Source organism: Felis catus, chromosome A1 (genome assembly GCF_018350175.1).
Source record: "Felis catus isolate Fca126 chromosome A1, F.catus_Fca126_mat1.0, whole genome shotgun sequence".
In the NCBI taxonomy this organism is placed as follows: Eukaryota; Metazoa; Chordata; class Mammalia; order Carnivora; family Felidae; genus Felis; species Felis catus.
In genome coordinates, this window is record NC_058368.1 from 128813189 (window position 1) to 128833201 (window position 20013).

Consider the following 20013-nt stretch of genomic DNA (forward strand, 5'->3'; position numbering starts at 1 on the left):
ACTGTATTACAATTATATCCTTTTTAAAAATCACATCAGGGTTTATGATCTAATAGTTTAAAACAAATATTTAGGAGATGACTGAAGGAAAAAGGTGTTATTAAATGCAGTACTCTTAATCTGGAGGCTAGCACTCTACATCAAAACCTGGGGGTGAGGTACAAGGTGATATAAATTAAGTTTAGGATTTTGTGTAAATGCGCTGTCAACATCAGACTTCCAAGTATGCAGATCATTTGTGCTTTGACACCAGTTTCTTTTTGTTTTTAGTACTTTGTATGGTTTTGCTAAATATTATTAAGCAGTTTCAACTTTCCACCTTAGCATTGAATGGTAAGCAGTCTAAAGACAAATGGATTCTTCTGTAATGATAGTATCTCTCTGAGGAAAGCTTAAATTTTGGTTATTAAGATCAGTAATCAGTGTTGTGCAGTACATTACCTTTTTTCCTCTAAAATGAGAGGTAAACTTAAAGTTTATTACTCTCTTCAGCTTAATGTCAGTATGTTAATTTGCCTGTTTTGCTTGGTATTATACCTTTAGATTTACTGTTAACTGCCCTTCACTAAAAAGAAATTATATGTTAAATCCTCAAAGTATCCTGTTTTCTGTGAACTTGAATAACTTAGGAAAAGAAAGGGGCATTTTTAATCTTGGAAAAGCACATTGACCTAATTCATAAGGCCTTGTGAAGGCTGTTATGCAAACTGACTTGCCTTGACATTATCTTGTTTAAAAGGCATTAAATGCATTAAGCTAATGCATCTACCCTTAGATAATGAAAGAAAAAATATAAATTTATTAAAGAGTACACCTGTCAGTTTATTTTTGGTTCATCTCGATCAGTTTTACAAGAAGACCAATGACATGCGTACTCCTAAGTTGAAGACAATCTGGTTCAGATTCCTATAAAATAGGTTAATTTTTAAGTCAAGTATCATTAAACATCTGTGGTAGGCAGCTTTAAAGATAGCTCGCAATGATACCCACTTGCTTATATCCATTCCTTTGTTTTATTCGCTCCTGTTTAGTTTAGCTAAATCTAATGACATGCTTTTGATTAACAGAATATGGTAAAAGCAACGGGATGACATTTCCAAGGTTAGGTTACAGAAAGATTCTGGCTTCCATCTTGCTCACCCTCTCTTGCTTTCTCACTCTCTTTAATGGAAGCCAGTTGCCACATTGTGTGGTGCGGCACGAAGAGGCAGGGATATTAAGGAAGTCTTTTACTAACTGTCAGTGAAGAACTGAATCTTACCATAACTGTGCATGAGCTTGACTACAAGCTCTTCCTCTCTGTCAAGACTTGACGATGACGGTGCCAGCTAACACCATGAAAGCAGTCTTACGAAAAAACCCTGGGTGCCACTGTGCCAGATATAGCTGACCACAAGAAACTGTGCGATAATAAGTGTCGATTGTTTTAGTTGCTAAATGTTAGGGTCATTTATTACTCAACCAGAAGTAACTAATACAATGTCCTTTAAAAAAATAAATCACAAAAGACCCTCAAACTTTGTGTTTTCTGGTAAAGCTTTAACTGGCATTTCCAGACCAATGATTTAGTGCAGTGGTTTTCAACCACTGACATTAAAATCACCTGAGGAGTTTTTAAAAAAAAAAAACTTCAAATGCCTGGGCTTCACCCCTAGAAATTCAATTTGAATTGGTCTGGGATGGGTCCAGGCCTCAGTCTTTTTAAAAGTTCCCTAAGTAATTCCAGTGAGTAGATGAAGAATCACAGATTCAGTATACATTGACTTAGTGAAGCCCCCTCTGGGTGGCAGCTGTACAAGCTGTAACATTGGGAGCTGGAGCTCACTTTTCATTTGTAAGTCGGAAGAGAAGACAAACAGGTAAACAATGACAACAATGTGGCAAATGTTCCAATAAAGTTATGTACAATAATATAAACACAGAAGAGGAAACACCTAACAGCAGTGATAAAGTCAGAAAAGTTTTGACGGCAAGTTATTCTGGAGCTAAATGTTTTTACATTCTAGTGACCTAGAATCAGAAATGGAAGAATGGGGGCACCTGGCTGGCTCAGTGGGTGGAGCATGTGACTTGATCTCAGAGGTGTGATCTCATTGTGTGTAGAGTACTTAAAAATAAAGTCTTTAAAAGAATCATGGAGAAATAAACATTGCAGGCAAAAGAGTACAAGAGTAAAGGCTCAAAGTTTTTAGAGAATAAGCAGGGCTGTGGTATGTTCCCATTTGACGAATAGGGCAGGGCTATGGAGACCAGTTAGGATGATGACATGACCTGCAGCGGTAGCAGAAGGGACGAAGGGAAGGGGGGGATTAATTTGCTAACCAGGATATATAACATATAAGACTGGAAACATGCACTGAAATGCAAAGGGAGGGGCCCATGATGACTCCTGGGTTCTGGCTTGGCAACTGTGTGGGTGGTAGACTGTAACTTTGGCAACAGATATGGGGGAAGCAAAAGCAGAACACAGAAGGAAATGAACAGTTCAGAGTTAGATCTAAGTTTAAAGCTTCAGAAGAAACAACTGGTTGCAGTTGGCACTAGAAATGAAAAGCAAATTGCCATGTGACTTGCCAAAAGAGCACATCCTGGGGATGATTTTTGTGTATTTTGAAATAATTGAGAGCATAGCTTCTGTTTGGTCTCCATGTGTTTTGGTGCAGTCAGCTCTTACTAAGACAAGAATGATCTTGAGAATTTCACTGAAGCAAAGAAACCTTTAAAATTGTACTGCATAATCTGTGTTTCACTATTTTTGTCCACTGACTACAGTTCACTCACACCACACTCTTCTCCTTAGGTGCCTTTGCCCCTCTTCCTCCTTAGGGTAGTAATGCCTTGGTTTGCCCAACTATTATAATTTTGAACTGACATCAGATTGCATTGTGCCCTGAAGTGGAAAGGGTTTGAATAGTGGCATCCCACATCCTCATTATGGTCACTTTTTTCCCAGTTTTATTGAGAAATAATTGACCTACATCACTGTGTAAGTTTAAGGCATACAGAAGTTGGTTTGATTTACATATTTTGTGAATTGATTATGACAATAGGGTCAGCTAATGTCCATCTTCTATAGATACAATAAAAAGAAAGAAAGAAAGAAGTTAAAACTTTTCTCATGATGAGAACTCACAGGATATACTCTCAAAAACCTTTTTATTTTTCATACAACAGTGTTAGCTACAGTCACAATGTTGTACATTGCATTTCTAGTATTTATCTTATAACTGGAAGTTTGTACCTTCCTCCACTTTCCCCTCCCCCTACTCACTGCATCTGGTAACCACAAGTCTGATCTTTTCCATGTTTTTTCTTTCTTTTTTCTTTTTTTTTAATTTTATTTTGAAACAATTTTTTTTTAATTTTTTTTAACGTTTATTTATTTTTGAGACAGAGAGAGACAGAGCATGAACGGGGGAGGGTCAGAGAGAGGGAGACACAGAATCTGAAACAGGCTCCAGGCTCTGAGCTGTCAGCACAGAGCCCGACGCGGGGCTTGAACTCACGGACCGCAAAATCATGACCTGAGCTGAAGTCGGCCACTTAACTGACTGAGCCACCCAGGCACCCATGAAACAATTTTTTAAATACGAAATTGATTGTCAAATTGGTTTCCATACAACAGCCAGTGCTCATCCCAACAGGTGCCTTCCTCAATGCCCATCACCCACTCTCCCTCCCTCTCACCCATCTTTCTTTCTTTTTTAGATTCCACCTACAAGTTGAGATCATACAGTATTTGTCTTTCTCTGACCTAATTTCATTTAGCATAATGCCTTCAAGGACTATCCATGTTGTCACAAAACTGGTAGAATCTCCTCACTTTTTATGGCTGAATAATATTCCATTGTATGTATATACCACAGCTTCTTTATCCATTCATCTATTGATTGTTTCCATGTCTTGGCTATTGTACATAATGCTACTGTGAACATGGGGGAGAAGCTATCTTTTTGAGTTTGTGTTTTTGTTTCTTTCTTCTTTTGTTTCTTTTGTTCTTTTGTTCTTATATTCTCAAAAGGGAAACCGATGGGTGTTGTAGTTCTATTTTTTAATTTTTTTGAGGATCCTCCGTATCGTTTTCCCTAGTGGCTGTACCACCTAACAATCTTATCAACAGTGCACATGGGTTCCTTTTTTGTCCACATCCACGGCAGCTTTTGTTACCTCTTTATTTTTTGATGATGGCCATTCTAACAGGCATGAGGTGATACTTCATTGTGGTTTTATTTGCATTTCCTTAATGACAAGTGATGTTGACCATCTTTTCATGTACCCATTGGCCTTTGGTATATCTTCTTTGATGAAATGTCTATTCTGGTTCTTTGCCCATTTTTTAGTTTATTTGGGAGGTTTTTTGCTATTGAGTTATATGAGATTTTTGTGTATCTTGGGTATTAACCCTTTATCAGATACATGGTTTGCAAATATTTTTTCCCATTCCGTAGGTTGTCTTTTCACTTTATCAACAGTTTCTTTGGCTGTGCAGTAGCTTTTTGATTTGATGTAGTCCCACTTGTCTATTTTTTATTTTGTCACTTGTGCTTTAGGTGTCATATTCAAAAATAGCATTACCAAAATCCATGTCAAGATACTTTATTCCTGGGGCACCTGGGTGGCTCAGTCAATTAAACATCCTATGTCCACTCAGGTCACGATCTCGAAGTTTGTGAATTTGAGCCCCTCGTAGGGCTCTGTGCTGTCAGCACAGAGCCTGATTGACTTTGGATCCTCTATCCCCCACTCCCTGTGTGCACACTCTCTTTCAAAATAAATGAAAACATTAAACAAAAAAAGATGCTTTATTCCTATGTTTTCTTCTAGGAGTTTCAACTAGTTTCCTAGCTGCCCCTGCTGAGGGCTTCACATTTAAGTCTAATCCATTTTAAGTTAATTTTTTTGAGTGGTCTATGATATGGGTCTAGTTTCATTCTTTTACATTTGAATATCCACTTGTCCAGTACGTTCATTGAAAAGACTGTCTTTGTTGAGTATTCTCGACTCCTTGTCAAATATTAGTTGACCATATTGGTCATTTGTTTTTAATTCAAAGGAGCAGTACATTTGGCTCAGCACCTCAGTCTGTGTAAAACTTGTAACCCCGTGTATTTCAGAGCGAAGTTACATGTTGTTATTTTGAATCCCTGACACTTTTGAACTTTTAAAACTAAATTCTTTCTTCTCTAGTCTAGACAACTCATTACCACCTCCCCCCACTCACCTCCACCTCCCAGGAAGCAGAGAAGCCACAGGGAAATACAAGTGAATCTTCCTGCGAAAGAAAGGGTTGTACTTTGTCTCATCATCAAGCCTTGGGGCTCGTGTAAAAAAAAAAAAAAAAATGCTGATGTCCGCATAACGTGTATCTCTTAAGTAAATCAAACCTGTAATTCAGCTTGGCTGCCTCTAAGTCATTTTGATTCCTGCCAACAAGAACATTAATGAACTTAGTATCTCCACAGGTTTATTCATGTGTAAGATCCAATTCCTTATTCCTCTTCCTTTTTCCAGCAGCTGCCCCTTTCCATCTGATAAAGTGGAAAGCTCGAATAGGTCATACAAATCCAGATCATCACTTAAAGCCAGATTTTTGTAGGCAGTGTTCTGTAATTCTTCTGTCTGATTTTATTTTATTTTTTTAAATTTTTTTAAACTTTATTTTATTTATTTTTGAGACAGAGAGAGACAGAGCATGAACGGGGGAGGGGCAGAGAGAGAGGGAGACACAGAATCGGAAACAGGCTCCAGGCTCTGAGCCATCAGCCCAGAGCCCGACGCGGGGCTCGAACTCACGGTCTGCGAGATCGTGACCTGAGCTGAAGTCGGACGCTTAACTGACTGAGCCACCCAGGCGCCCCACTTCTGTCTGATTTTAGAATGGCAAACAAAGATTCTAGGCCTTGGATTTGAAAAAAAAAAAAAAAAAAAAAGATCCATACACTAGTAATTATTGTCATGAAGAAATAATTTATGAAATTTTGGTTATTCATGCCTTTATCTTTCCTGCTTCCATTTTCCTTTTGACAATAATGAGTAATTCCATTATGTTATACTTTTGCTATAGGGTCTTGGTTTACCTCCGTGGATATACAGTTGGGATATGCCACATCAAGTTGTACTTTGGTAGATTTCCCCAAATGGCCTGAGACTGATATAGAAAGTATGCTAAAAAAGACATGAACCTAATTAGTCAAAAAATTTTAAGATAAAAATATAAAAGAATAGGGGCGCCTGGGTGGCGCAGTCGGTTAAGCGTCTGACTTCAGCTCAGGTCACGATCTCGCGGTCCGTGAGTTCGAGCCCCGCGTCGGGCTCTGGGCTGATGGCTCAGAGCCTGGAGCCTGTTTCCGATTCTGTGTCTCCCTCTCTCTCTGCCCCTCCCCCGTTCATGCTCTGTCGCTCTCTGTCCCAAAAATAAATAAAAAAACGTTGAAAAAAAAATTAAAAAATATATATATAAAAGAATATATACCATTTTCCCCCAAATTTGTCTACATGTTAGAATTACTAGAAGTCTCTTTAAAATCTCAAAGTCCAAGCCACACCCAGATCAATTCCATCACACTTTTTAGCAATGGAATACAGGCATCAGTAGTGTTTTGACTCTCCAGGTAACTCCAATGTGCAGACAAGCTTGGGAATCACTGATTTAGACAGCTGTTACCTCGTGATTGCAAGAAAACACAGCTATGGCTTCTTCCTGGACTTCTCTCCTAGCTGTTGGTGGGAGATTCTCTGCTTTCCAAGTTCTCTATCAATTTTGTCAACTTTGAACCTTAAACAGGGGGACCGAATGTGAGGGAATTCAATCATTGAAAGGCAACAATTAGCTGATTAAAAACCACAGATGGATATGAAATACATGATTGTAATTTCTTTAAGCTATTTTTATTTGGTGCAATTTTACCTGATAGCATAAGTTTTGTGTCTCAGATTTTTCTGTTCCATTTTCAGACACAAAGCTTCTTACACAGCTAGTTTAATGAAACTCTGGTCCACTGGAGTGACATTTTTTTTCATGCTTTCGGTGATTGTTTTAGAATTCCTTCTTTAAGTTAGTCAACTTGAAAATACTTAACCCAGAGTGGGTATGCATTGACTGAGAATTGTCTCTTTTCCTTGCTTAAAGAAACAGTTTGACACAAAGATAAGCATTTAAAATTTTATTTTCTGCATATACACAGCACATTACTTATTTATATAAACAATCATTGGCTGCCCAAAAACTGAGGGAAGCTTAATTTTAAATATAGCAACAACTCTTTACTCATTGGTGGTGAATTTACATGGTTGACACCCTTTATCAGAACTCAGAACTCCAGCAATTGTACAAAAATCACCATGCTGGCCTATAAAATTTTAAAGCAATATTGTAACCCAATAAAATAATGGTTGTGCTGTATGCCTATATGTATCTTGAGAGAGATTAATTAAAGGAAGTAAAATTGCAATTGAAGCTGTTGGATAGTTAAAATTATTTGAGTAAGTGTGATCTTGACTTTAATGAATTAACAAGTAAGCTTCTTGCAATAAGTATTTAATTAATTTTAAACCATATTTGATTTAGAAACCATTTATACTTAATTTCTGGTCTAGTGTTCAATTAAAATTGTCTGTAATATTCACAGTCTCCAGATCCTGTTCTTGCTTTGGTGATCTTGGCTGCTTGGTCACTGACTACTGCTGAGCAGTGGGGAAAGAAGGCCTATGGCTCTGATCTTCTAATTCCTCAGATGTCAGGGGAAAATCCTCAGGGAAAAAGTTAGCCTAGAAAATGCATGGTTTCTTTCCCTCATGTTTTATTCTAGAAGTAATCGCTTGGGAGAGGTGGTAGAAACAAATGAGAACACATGTTTGTCATTAAAAACAAAAGACTGAGATGTTGCAGTTACTTTTCTACAATCACTTTTTTTCACCAGAAGACTTTGGATAAGTCATTATGGAGAAAGCTAAGGATCCCTGCGTTGTCTTGAAAGCACACCAGCCGGGAAATCAGAAGGCCTGGGTTTGAATTCCAGTTACTCACAAATGTAAGGTAATACTGTTATCCCTCCTCTGTTAAAACACTTTCTTCATATATGAAGTTTACATTTTTTCCTAGAACATATTTTCTTCTCCATTAACAAAAATTATATTCGGTACTGTCAGTTTTTATTTCATTGTAAGTGAGGGCAGTCATGGTATAGATGAGGCAAATGGTAACTAAACCCAACACAGTGAAATTTGACTTTGAAATAAGTCTTAGAATTTATATTTGTTTGTGAGTGATGTTTTGGGGAACCCTAATTCACTGTCACCCATCACCAATAATAGTGATGGGAAACAGGAGTTATGGCCTACAACTCTTATATAATGTTCTTACAGTATATAGTTATATTTGGGGAAATATCCTTTGACTCATACTATTTGTGAGCCATGTAATGAGCTAGAATGTAGATAGTACTTAGGTAGAATACTAGAATAATGCAACTTCATTCTAAGATTGCTTAAAAAGAAATGCCCATTTTCCTTCAGTGTTTATCTTTGCCAGGAGAAAGAGAGACAAATAATTATTTTGCCTTTAAGGCACTGATTCTGAGTGTTAGATTAAGTAGACAGACTGTTGACCACATGTGACTTAAGCAGTATTGTTGGTTATTTTACCAAACACTGGATCATAATTTGCTTTAAGAAAGCTACACTGTGGATAAACCTTTGCTAGATCAAGAGTAACCTGCATTGTCTTCTGTGTTGTTTCTACTACAACATTACTTGGTGGTATTGACTTTGAAAAATGAAATTTATCTTCTAAGAGCACAGATCAGATTCAGGTATTCTTAAATATAAAACTGATTTTGACCTCCCCAAGAACTATCGAATAATAATGATGCCAGTTGGGAGAATAAAGTTGCCATATAGATTTTTCTGTGTTCCTTTCAGTAAATACATTCTGGAGCATAGAGGTGGGCATTTCCTTTCAGTAAATACATTCTGGAGCATAGAGGTGGGCAATTGGTCAACCCATTTTCTTTCTTGTATGATATATCAGAGTTTGATAATGTCACTTTGTTAACCAAGATTTGTAATGGGATCAGTGCTGAAAGAGGCTTTGAGGATATCATATCACCAGTATTTAGGTGTCATAGGTAACATAGATTAAACATAGGTAACATAGATTGAAAGGTAACACAATAGCTATTACCCAACTAATTCAGGAGCATGGGTTGATTATTGGCCTAACTCCAGTGAAATAACTTATAAGCGGACATGGCTGGGTTAGTTCAATGTGTGTGTGTGTGTGTGTGTGTGTGTGTGTGTGTGTGTGTGTGTGTGTTTCTGAGGAAGCAGACATTCTAAGATTAGAATCAACATTACTGGTGGAAGCAGGAAAACTTAAGAGTAGGCCATTAGGTGTAACATCAAAGTAAAGCTGCTTCTGTGTCACAGCTGTAAGGACAGAATGATGCTCCGTTTTTTCTCAAGTACTGCTTCTGCATAGTTGTATCGGCAAGTTCTATCAATAAACAAAGGAGAGACTAAGAATATATACATGCAATTCCACCATCAGCCAAAAAGTCACATAAATCTTTCACATTTTCAAATAACATTCATGACAGGGAATAGTATTCTTTAGTGAACTTCTAAACCCTTATCTCTTCCATTTTTTAAACTCATTTGAGCTTTTAATACTCGCTCAGCAGAAGAGGAAGGGAACAAGAAAAGTCTGTACTGAATCACGGTGCTTTTTTTCCCTTGTAACCAATAGGTTTTAAAGTGTGTATATTATACACACACATATATGTATATATTATATGTTGTTAATATTTAGCAAAGTAACCCATGGGTTTTTTGGAAGTATTTTACTGTGAAGTGTAATATTCTTAAAGTGATAACAGTAGGGCACCTGGGTGGCTCAGTCGGTTGAGCATCCAACTCTTGTTTCTGGCTCAGATCATGATCTCATGGTTTGTGAGATCAAGCCCCTCATCAGGCTCCACACCGTCAGTGGAGATTCTCTCTCTCCCTCTCTCTCTGCCTCTCTCCCCGCTCATGCTCTCTCTCTTTTTCTCTCTCAAAATAAATAAACATGACATCTGCAGTTTACAAATAGTTGTAAGAATGAACACCCCTTGTAACTGCCACCCATGGTTGAAGAAAAAATATGTGGAAAAATTTGACCAGCATGCCAAAAGCCCTGTGGGTCCCTTGACAATCACAATCTTCTCCCCACACTTGTCCTTTCTTCTCTGAGATAGCTCTAGCTTTACTTTGTAGGCAATCGTTTCTTTGCTTTTCTTTATAGTCTTACCACTTGAGTGTGCAGCCATATGCACGAGATACATCTGTATAGTTTAGCGCTGTATGTTTGGCAACTTTTTATAAATGAAATCATACTTGATATATTCTTTAGTCTTGCTTCTTCCATTTGTCATCCATGTGATTGAATGTAGCTGTCAGTTTGTTCATTTTCATTGCTTTGTAGTATTCTGTTGTGTAAATGGACCAGTTTACTTATCCATTCTTTTGTGTTGGATGTCTGGACTGCTTGCACTTTGTACCCACCAGATAATATTGCTATGACGATTTTGTGCTATCTCCTGGTGCATGTGGACATGTATTTCTGTTGGACATCGTTCTAGTTAATAAATATTAGTGATGTGACAGTGGACAATGAAACTATCTTTTTCTGGAAGCAAATTTAGTGAGCCAGTAATTTAATGAAGGGGGAAAAAACATTATTTTGGTTATTTTAAGGTGGTAGGTGCTATCTAGACATAGAGATGGCCACTTCATCCAGATAAATAAAAAATAGAATATCCAGGATTTTACCTTTTGTTTAAGATTTGTATCTATAAGTATGTTTCATCAAGAAAATAAAACATTTTAGTTTTCAAACTACCTCTAGTATTATTTCTAGAATTCTAAAATTAACAGGATGAAACAGAGCAGAGAATGTATCTTACATTTCTTTTATTTTCTTCATGAAGACCATGGCACTGCTAAAAAGATGTTAAGTCCCCGCTAAATATATATTTCCTCTTTGGCATAAAATTATTTGTATAAATAGGTATAATTTGCAAGGGACAGGCCCCTAAAAAGGAGACAGGAGTAGGTTGGTTTAACTTAAAACTTTTTCTGTTTCGAAAGACTCTTTCCTGAAACAGAAAATAATAGTTTGGATGAGTCAACGCAGTAATCTGCTTTCTCCATAATTTGTCTTACTTACTGCATTCATCCTTGTCCTAAGTACAACTAATATTAGCATATTTCTGAGGTATTTTTAAAAAGTTATAAAATGGGCCTTTGTTTGCCCTTCAAACAATACAGTAAGATGCAAGGGTATCACTTCTGATAGTCCTGTGCTTCAGAGCATATGTATTTTAGGGCTTCTTCTGATTTCACCAGTAAGGTCCCATCATGGTAAATTGATATCAGTATCTTCCTGTTTTTTTTGGGTTCCATTCCAGAGCTTCAGTGGAACAGTCAAAATAATGTTTGTCATTCTATCCTTGGTTAGCTGAAGTCTTGTTCCTGTTTATATGAAATGACCATTGGGCTAATGCAGTTAACACAAACACTTCTAAAAACTATTCCGAGTATTGAGGAAAAGGCACTTTAATTTAAAAATTACTTATCCAGGATCCAGGCTGGGAGAAACACTTTCTTGAGAATTCAGCATGCTACCCACACCGCAATTCATTTTGCTGCTCTGCTATAACAAATGTGTTTGAATTCTTCTTTGCAATGAAAAGATTCTTTTGTCTTCCTTAGGGATTGTAACTTTCAAAAGGTGTTCTTAAATATATTACTACCTTATTTAAACTATTTGCTTCCAAGATGTGTAGTACTTTGCACGAAGAATAAGTCACTGATCCCTTGGGCACACAAAAGGAAAGTGCTCTTCTGCGTTTCCCATTTTATTTTGTTTTTCTGTGGTAGGTTTATGACTTGATGCCCAGCTTTTTTATAGATTCACCTCTCACAGGACACAATTCCCTTTAATGTGTTTTCCATGCTTATAGAAAGAACCAATGTGTTAGTGTCTTAGTCTGTTCAGGTTACTATAACAAAATATCATAAACTGGGTGGCTTATAAACAACAAAGATTTATTCCTCACAGTTCTCAAAGCTGGGAAGTCCAAGATCAAGGCTCTGGCAGATTCACTGTCTGGTGAGGGCCTGCTTCCTAGTTCATAAACAATTTTCTTTTTGCTATAACCTCACATGTCAAAAAAGTGGGTCTCTCATAGGGCACTAATCCCACTCATGCAGTTCCGCTCTTATGATCTAACCACCTCCAAAAGGCCTTACCCCCCAGTACCATCCTCTTAGGGGTTAAGATTTCAAAAATGTAGAGTGGGACACAACCATTCAGACCATAGCAGGTAGCAATCACCAGTAGAAATTTCATTTTTACCATGTGGCTTTCTCTTGGTATATGGAGACAGGCCTCCTTAAAGTGCTCCTTGAGTCAAGTGAAAGTGGCTTTCACTGATGTCTTGGAGATTTAAAAAAAAAAATTGACAATTTATTGTTTTTATTAGTCTGGGATAAACATTTTAGATTGTTCTATGAAATTAAAAGATATTAAAATCAAAGAATTAGGGAAGTTGCTAAGAAAAGTTGCCAATTTCTCTGTTGATGGTATAGAGTTGACTTCCTATGTATAGGAAGGTCTGTGAGTAGAGGAATGCCATGATAAAGGTGGTGTTTAAGGGAGACTGTACATGAGCACCTGGGTGGCTCAGTCACTTGAGCATCTGACTCTTGATTTTGTCTCAGGTCATGATCTCATGGTCATGGAATTGAGCCCCGCGTCGGGCTCCATGCTAAGCCTAAGTACGTACATAAAAATAAAGGAGCCTGTACAGCAGCAGGCCAGAGTCAAGAACATCTGCCCTTCCATGAGGTTGTCCCAGACTGCTATGACCTTGCTGGATTTTGAGTCCCTGTGAATAATTATACAGTAAATAAGAACAGATGGGTGGGTCAAAATAAAATGCTTGTAGCAGAAAATACAGAACAATTTATCCTGAGAGGAAAGCAATGGTTAAAATTCACATGAAGAAAAAAATCTTGGATATGGTATTTTCTGTGGAGTTAGAACTTTTAATAAGTTAATGTATTTTCTTTTATTTTTTTTTATTTTTTTAATGTTTATTTTTGAGAAAGACACAGAGCACAAGTAGGGGAGGGGCAAAGAGAGAGGGAGACACAGAATGTGATGCAGGTTCCAGGCTCCATGCTGTCAGCACAGAGCCTGATGCCGGGCTTGAAACCACAAAGTGCAAGATCATGACCTGAGTCAAAGTTGGCACTTAACCAACTGAGCCACCCAGTCGCCCCTATGTTATGGTACTTCTTGAAGGTACAAGAATATCCTTATATTTCAAAGGATTCTAGGGGCACCTGGGTGGCTCAGTTGGTTAAACCTCCAACTCTTGATTTCAGCTCAGGTCATGATCTCAGGGTCTTGAGTTTGAACCTGGAGTCAGGCTCTGTACTGACCCCGTGGAGCCCGCTTGGGATTCTCTGCCTCCCCCTCTCTCTGCCCCCCACCTCTCTCTCTCTCTCTCTCTGTCTCAAATAAACATTTTTTTTAAAAAAAGATGCTATTGTTTTATGGAACAGAGTTTGGGAAACACAGAGTTAAAATATAGCATCATGTATTTGGGTTAGAGATTATTGAAAGAATATATACTAGCAGTGTGTCACAAGAATGACTATGAGTCTACTTTTGCATATCCCCAGGAACAGCACACAGTTGTCTATATTTTACTCCATATAAAACTGTGATTCTCAACAAAGGCTTCCCTTGACAAGGTAGTAGCAGAATCTCAGTTGGATTTTGTCAAATGCTTTTTTCTGCATCTGTTGAGATGATCATGTTTTTCTATTTTGTGTTTGTTAACATGATGAATTCCAGTGATTGGTTTTATAATGTTAAGTCAACCCTGCATTTTTGGGATAAATCCCACTTGGTTGAGGTACTATCCTTTTAATATATCATTAGATTTGATTTACTAAAATTTTGTTTAGAATTTTTGCATCTATGTTTATGAGGGATATCAGCATGCAAGTTTCTCTTACTGTCCTTCCTTTGTTTGATTTTTGGTATCATGGTAATGCTGGACTAACAGAATGAGTTGGGAAGTATTTCCTCCTCTATTTTCTAGAACACTTTGAGTAGAATTATTATTATTTCTTCATTACGTGTTTATGAGAATTTACCCTGAAGCCATCTGGACTTGGGATGGTCTTTGTCAGAAGGTTTTAAACTACTATTTCTTGAACAGATACGCAGTTTATATCATTACCCTCAATTCCAGCACAATAGCACAAAGTCTTATTTTAGTTTTCATCTTTTCCACATTTTGTAAGTCCCTTCTCTGACAATGAAAAATCTGTCTCCTATTATCTTTAATATGTTAATTTATTAGATTAACTTCCCTGTATGTAATAGCCAATCTCCCCTTGCCAGTGTTGCCCCCTTCCCCATGCAAATGCGCTCTTTGTCCCATTTGGGTTCTGACACCCTCCCAAGGTCACAGCTGCTATCTCGTCCTCTAGCCCCCACCCCATGTGGATGCCTTCCTCACCCCACTGAGGCTTTGATGTCTGTGCCAGACTGCCCTGTTGCATAGACATCTCCTACTTTCTCTTCTCATGCACTTGTGAAATTGTTCCTGCCAACTGAGTCCATTTTATTCCATTTAAATTCCATGTTGTCTAGTATATAATTGGAAATTAACAAATGCTTAATAAGACTAAAAAGAACGAAATTTTTAAATGGACGCATGGTGTGTCAACACTCTAAAAAAGGTGTTACTATTAACAGAATTGCCAGAGTTCTCATTCTGGCTTTGCTGTTGACTAATATGAATTAAATAAACTTCTCTGAACTTCTGTTTCCTAATTTGTTAAAAGGGATGAGGACAGAAATAATTACAATAATGATGATAATGGCACATGATGCCTTCTATGTACCTGTGCTAAGTACTGTGCTAGTACCTGTGCTAAGGACTTGACATCTAATCTTCAAAATAGTCTTTTGGAGGAAATACTATTATTATATTCATTTTACCAAATAAAAAGCTGTTATTTGAGGGAGGTGCCATTATCTTCCTCATTTTCAGATGAGGAAATGAAGCACACACACAAAATATTTATCCAAAGTCATATAGCTAATAATTGGTGGCATTGGAATTTAGCTACTGTGCCTTCAAAAAGCAATAGTGCCCAGCACATATGAAAATTCCTAGTATGTAGTGAGCTGCAGTAAATAATAATCCATTTAATGTGTAAAGTGATTAATTATAATAGCTCTGAATCACTATTGCCAGGTCTATGACATAGGAAGAGTCATGATACTACCCAATAGGAGTGGGGAGGATAATCCATTTTTAGCTTGAATACAAATTAGAAGTAATTTTTCTTCCTAGGCAGAGTTTAAAATCCACTCTATTTATTCTAGATTGGTAAAGCAGACATTTTTATGTAGAAAGAAGACACAGGCTCAGAAATAGGTTATGTGCTTAAATCTAAAAGGAAATTTAAGATGAGGAAAGATGTTTCCAGTCAATAGAAGATGAGAAAAAGAATTAATGGTACCCTGGAGATAAAAGAATAAACAAAGGACATCAGAGCTGGAGAAAGTAGCCCAGTGGTTGCAAGGAGAACAATGAAGACTTGACAAGCATCTATCATTCCAGTTCAGCATTTAATAACAGCCCTAAGCCCACATATCCATTAATGTTGTGATGAATCTGTGAACTTGGCATATGATAGTTGCTCAGTATATGCTTGATGAATTGATCTGACAATCCTTTAAAAAGCTTAAGTTGAATTTCCGGTAAAAGATACAAACCTAAAATAAAGGGGAGAACAGGAAGGAAAACAACACTGTCAGAATTTTGGAGGCTGAAAAGAATATAGTTATTGACTTAGCAGACTAGAGAAAGCAATCCTAAACTGGCAGTAAGGAAAGCTGAACAGAAACTTAATTTACATTGCAAGATCCCCCAAGACACAGGTATCTCTGCAAGGCAAGGGTGAATATGGGGTTAAGGCTTCTCTGACAGCGTGTTAATGAAGCAATTATTCTTTTATTCCTTTCCCACTTTGCACAGCAACTTCCCTTGACCTTCTCAGCTCCCAGACTGCTGGCTGTCAACCAACATGCAGCTGGCAGAAAAATAGAAATCTTCTCTGGGGGAGAGAAAAGAACTAAGATCCTGACATCAGGAAGTCCCCAAGGACTAGAACTAAGATCTTGACATTGAGAATCTCACAAGGAATAGGCCCAGCCAGATTGCCCCATGAGGAAGACTACAGTAAGCAAGCTACACATACATTTGCAGAGTTTCTAATCTGCTTTCTGGTGGACAGGTTTTGGTTTGAGCAAACAGCCAGGGAATACCAAAAGGACAAGGAAAGGCTCTGCTATGAGTGAAAGGTTGAGAAAATAAGAGAAATTGTTATATTCATAGAAGGACAAGGTATTAGGTTAAAAAAAATTCAGAGAACAAAGAAACAAGCATTTGGAAATTAAGATAGCAGATACGCAGGAAGTTTGCATGAAGTAGAAGATCAATACAGAAGGTAGAATTTAGGAAATGTGTCAGAGAGTACAATAAAGAGACAAAGATACAGAAAGTAGGAGAGAAAAAGTAAGAAAATAAGACAACCAATCCAGAATATTCAATACGTAAATAATAGGGTTTCCAGAAAGAGGACACAGAGAAAATGGAGGGGGAGAAATTATAGAAAGGAATTCAAGAAAATTTCTCAGAACCCAGCACAGTGGTCTAAAATAGACCCACATGTATCCTAGCATGACATTTCAAAGCACTGGGGAAAAAGAGAAAATCCTGTAATCTCCAGAGGGATGGGGAAGAGAGGTTCCATACCAGAATCAAACATAAGAATGGCCCCAAACTCCTCAAAATATAATAGAAGCTGTAAATCAATGACCTTGTCTTCAAACTTCTGAGTTTGAAGTTTGAAAATCATTTCCAATTTCAGTTCCATTCCCATCCAAAACTGTGAGGGCAGAATAAACATCTGTAAAGCACCCCTTCTCAGGAAGCTACAGGGGGGTATGCTCCACTAAAACAAGGAAGTGATGGAAGAGTAAGACCTAGGATCTAAGAAACAAAGGAGAGTCTGTAGGATGGATTGGTTGGAGACATCAAAGTGCCATTGGTACCTAGAAAGCAACATGTCCAGGATGGAACATGCCATAGCATTCCTGGAAGGATTTCTTCAGGAAGTCGAAATTGATGGATTACCTCATTTGGATATCTCAAGAGAAAACTTGTACACTTTGGGAAGGATTTGAATTAAATTAGCAACATCTCCATAAAGAAGTGAGCAAATGTATAAAAGGACCATTGTTAAATTCAGAGAAAACTAAAAGTGCAGGGCGCATTAAGATTATGAATTTGTACTTATCATAAGCAAATGAAAAGGCAGAATCTGGAGGAGATATTAATAATACACATAAATGACAAATAATACCAAGAATATATAATGAACTTCTAAAAAAGATGACAAACAACCCAATACAAAATAGACAGGAAATCTGAAGAAGTATTTCACAGAAGAGGAAATTACATATGGCCAATAAATGCAAAGAAATGGTCAGCATTATTAGTGAACAGGAAGATGCCAATCAAAACCACAATGATACAGCCATTTCTTTGGCAAAAATTTAAAAGACTGATAATACCAAATGATGGGTAAGATGTAGAATCATAAAATCTTTTTCGTGTTGCTGGTGAGATTAAAAAATAAAAATGCGGGGCACCTGAGTGGCTCATTCGGTTGAATGTCCGACTTCAGCTCAGGTCATGATCTCACATTTCGTGGGTTCGAGCCCCACATCGGGCTCTGTGCTGACAGCTCAGAGCCTGGAGCCTGCTTCAGATTCTGTGTCTCCCTCTCTCTCTCATCCTCCCCTGCTCACACTCCGTCTCTCTTTCTCTCTCTCTCTCTCTCAAAATTAAATAAACATTAAAAAAAATAAAAATAAAAAATAAAAATACTTTGGCATTACCTTCCAAAGTTGGGAGAGAAACAAACAAACAAACAAACAAACAAAAACATACTCTGTGACCCAGCAATCTTCTTTCAGGTGGAAAGTTTAAAACATATAAAATAAGAGAAATGTACCAGAAGTTTCATCATAGCACTGTTAAGCAAAAGCCTGGAAACAACCCAAAAGCTGCCTATCCCTGAGACTGGATGATAATTTACAGCAGTCAAAACAAATAAGTGTATGAATGAAACTCTATCATAAGATTTCATCATAAGTGAAAGAAGTAAATTTCAAATGTTATATACATCACAATGTACTTTATATAAAATTTAAATTTAAAAAAATCTGTTTATTTATTAGTCATATATTCATTTACTTCTCTTGTCATGGTTATCCTAGAGATTATAGCTTCTATCCTCAACAAATTAGTACTTTTATGTTATCCTGGACAATTCAAAGATTTTAGCACCCTTAAATCCCATTTATCACCCTTCTTGCTTCTTTACCATTGTTGTCATGTGTTTTAATTTTCTGTTTTTATCCCACAAAACATTGTTACTGTTGTTTTCTGCAATGAGGGTTAACTTGGTTTACCTACATATTTATCTGGGTTTTTGCTCTTCATGACTCTCTACATTTCTGAATTTTCCTGAAATAATTTTCCTTCTTCTTGATGAACATACTTTAACCCTCTTAGTTTTTGTCTGAAAATGTGTTTATTTTACTTTTTTTGATCATTACTTTTTTGGGGAATAAAATTCTAGATTGGGACTTATTTTCTTTTTGCACTTTAAAAGTATTGTTTCACTGTCTTCCAGCTTCCATTGCTCTTGTTTTACTGGATATTCTTTTAAAGACATTCTTTCATTTTTCTCTTGCTCTTTGTCCTTGGTGTTTAGTAGTTACACTGTGATGTGTCTAGGTGTGTGGGGGGAGGGAAATGGAGGCTTGGTATCATTTTTAGAAAAATTCAAATAATTATCAAATATTATTTCTATCCATTTTCCTTCTCCCCTTTTGTGTTCTTTATATTTCTTACAGAAAAAAATCTATAAGAAAGAGCAGAAGAAATACTCATTTTTCTTTTCCTTGTTTCATTTAAGATGTTTTTATCTGAGTTTTCTTTCAATTCACTAATTCTCTTTTCAGCTGTGTTTAATCTGTAGACCCCTGTTGACTGGGATCTTAATATAAATTACTGTTCTTAAGTTTTACAGTATTTTTATTCTTTACTATAGCTTTATTTGTTTACCAGAATTCTCCATCTTATCTTTTATTTCTTTGAACATATTAAGCATAATTATTTTAACATCTACATCTGGTAACTCCCTTATCTTGATCCTCTTGTGTCTATTGTTTTTCTTGGTTTTTTATGATGTTGTCATACACGTGGTTATCTTTGATTGAATGCCAGGCATTTTAAATGAAAGCTTATACAGATACTTTGAGGTCTAAGATGAAGTCATTTTACTCTAGTGAAGATTTGAGTTTTTTTTTTTTTTTCCAGAAGACTGCCAAGGGCATTGGCAATATGAGATCACCTTAATCCCTTAAAGGATTGAGAAAATTTCACCTGAGCTTCATTCTCTGTAGGGGCTGGTCTATTTCCAGTCCACTCTTTACCTCTATGAAGTTAGCTTTAAGTCATCTCAATCTAAAACCTGGGAGATACATCCTCCTCCTTGGCAAGCACTGAACTCCAGTTTTGTCCCGTTGGCCTTATGAGTCTACCAGCAGCTTTGCTCAGCTATTCAGTCACCTCTCCCAAAATCAGCAGATGACTAAGGGGAATACAGCCTCAAATTTCTGCCTTTCCTCCCTGGGTTTCTTCTCCCTGATCAGGAATTCACATGATCTTTGCTGTCTTGTTATCTCTCTGATAATTTAAAGTGTGTGTGTGTGTGTGTGTGTGTGTGTGTGTGTGTGTGTGTTCCTCAAGCATTTCAGCTTGCTTTTTCTGAAAGGGTTGGTCCTAATTACAAAGTTTACCTCTA

The 20013-nt window shown here is 37.1% G+C and overlaps 1 long non-coding RNA gene across 5 annotated transcripts in view; it reads left to right on the plus strand.

Annotated features, from left to right (window-relative positions):
* The window catches only part of LOC102901238, a 108101-nt gene that overhangs the window by 11656 nt on the left and 76432 nt on the right, over nt 1–20013 (plus strand). For 3 of the 5 annotated variants that reach the window (XR_006600429.1, XR_006600436.1, XR_006600433.1), the window contains exon 2: nt 7920–8035. This is a non-coding gene — a long non-coding RNA (uncharacterized LOC102901238). The remainder of the gene's footprint in view (nt 1–7919; nt 8036–20013) is intronic. The other 2 variants (XR_006600435.1, XR_006600434.1) reach the window with 2 other exon arrangements.